General features: G+C 47.2%; 1 non-coding gene across 1 annotated transcript; it reads left to right on the top strand.

Annotated features, from left to right (window-relative positions):
- Window positions 1-1196: 1196 nt before the first annotated feature.
- On the top strand, window positions 1197-1345 carry LOC149265804 (5.8S ribosomal RNA). Its single transcript, XR_016261439.1, has one exon. It is a non-coding gene; the product is annotated as a 5.8S ribosomal RNA (ribosomal RNA).
- Window positions 1346-1599: the final 254 nt, after the last annotated feature.

The raw sequence follows: 1599 nt of genomic DNA, 5'->3' as shown, positions 1-1599 counted from the left end.
GTCCTTCTCAATCGCCATCCCCTGTAATTCCCCCCTTTTTGTGAAGGCACGGGGTTTGGGAAGCTTTTTCTCTGTTTGAGCCTCCCCTTGTGAGCCGATAGCCATGTTTGATATCTATTTATTTCAATTTGTTTTCTTCCCTTCTTCCTTTTGGCCCCTAGCTTTACGGAGAAAAGGTGGGATTGATGTGGATTGGTGTTAGGGAAGGATGAAAAGTAATGCGAGTTCTTGGGGTGGCCACCCTAGTCCTTATCGATCGTCGTCCCCTTTTTCCGAAGGCATGGGGTTTGGGAAGCTTGTTCTCTATTTTAGCCTCCCCTTGTGAGCCGGTAGCCATGTTTGATATCTCTTTCTTTCATGTTGTTTTCTTCCCTTCTTCCTTTTGGCCCCTAGCTTTACAGAGAAAAGGTGGGATTGTTTTGGATTGGTGGTCGGGAAGGACGAAAGTAATGTGAGTTCTTGGGGTGGCCACCCTAGTCCTTCTTGATTGCCGTCCCCTGCAGTTCCCCCCTTTTTGCGAAGGCACGGGGTTGGGGAAGCTTGTTCTCTATTTGAGCCTCCCCTTGTGAGTCGGTAGACACGTTTGATATCTCTCTTTCTTTCATGTTGTTTTCTTCCCTTCTTCCTTTTGGCCCCTAGCTTTATGGAGAAAGAATGGGATTGTTGTGGATTGGTGTTCGAGAAGGACGAAATGCAGTGTGAGCTCTCGGGATGGCCACCCTAGTCCTTCTCGATCGTTGTCCCCTTCAAATCCCCCCTTTTTGAGAAGGCACAAGGCTTGGGAGGCTTGTGCTTTGTCTAAGCCTCCCCTTGTGAGCCAGTAGCCACATTTGATCTCTATTTCTTTCACCTTTTTTTCTTCCCTTCTTCCTTTCAGTCCCTAGATTTATGGAGAAAAGGGGGAATTGTTGTGGACTGGTGTTTAGGAAGGATTAAAAGTAGTGCGAGCTCCTGGGGTGGCCACCCTATTCCTTCTTTATTGTTGTTCCATGAATTTCCCCCATTTTTGCGAGGGCGTGGGGCTCAAGAATATTGTTCTCTGTTTCAACCTCCTCCTGTGATGGGGTAGACATCTTTGTTTCTCTTTCTTTCATGCAGTTTTCTTCCTTTCCTCCTTTTGACCCTTAGCCTTACTTTTGTGGTGGTGGGTGCCCCTATTCGGTGTTGTGGTGGATTCTTCGGTAATACGTGGAAAAAACTCTCGGCAATGGATATGTCGGCTCTTGTTACAATGAAGAACATAGAGAAATGCGATACTTAGTGTGAATTGCAGAATCCCGTGAATCATCGAGTTTTTGAACGCAATTTGCACCCGAGGGAATTCCTCATCCTCTCGTGAGCCACTCCCCTTCTAAGGAAAGAAGTAGCGGGTTGTGTCTTTGTTCCTCCCTTTGGATTATGGGTTTTTTGTGGGACTTGGTCATTTCTTGGTTTCATGGTGTACACTTTGCGGACATCCCTCTCTTTAGTGCCCTTGCACCATCGATGTATTTGTGGCCGATGGCTTTCTCCAGTATTGAGTGTCGGCCTGTGACAACTCCTCCTTGGGGTTTGATTCTTGACCCCCGTTGACTTTCTTGCTGGAAAGGTTGTTGCGTG

Source organism: Pinus tabuliformis, chromosome 6, assembly GCF_031772625.1.
Source record: "Pinus tabuliformis cultivar Carrire ecotype Pingquan chromosome 6, CPIR1, whole genome shotgun sequence".
Classification (NCBI taxonomy): Eukaryota; Viridiplantae; Streptophyta; class Pinopsida; order Pinales; family Pinaceae; genus Pinus; species Pinus tabuliformis.
The sequence above is the reverse complement of the archived record's forward strand: the minus strand, read 5'-3'. Positions and strand labels throughout refer to the sequence as shown.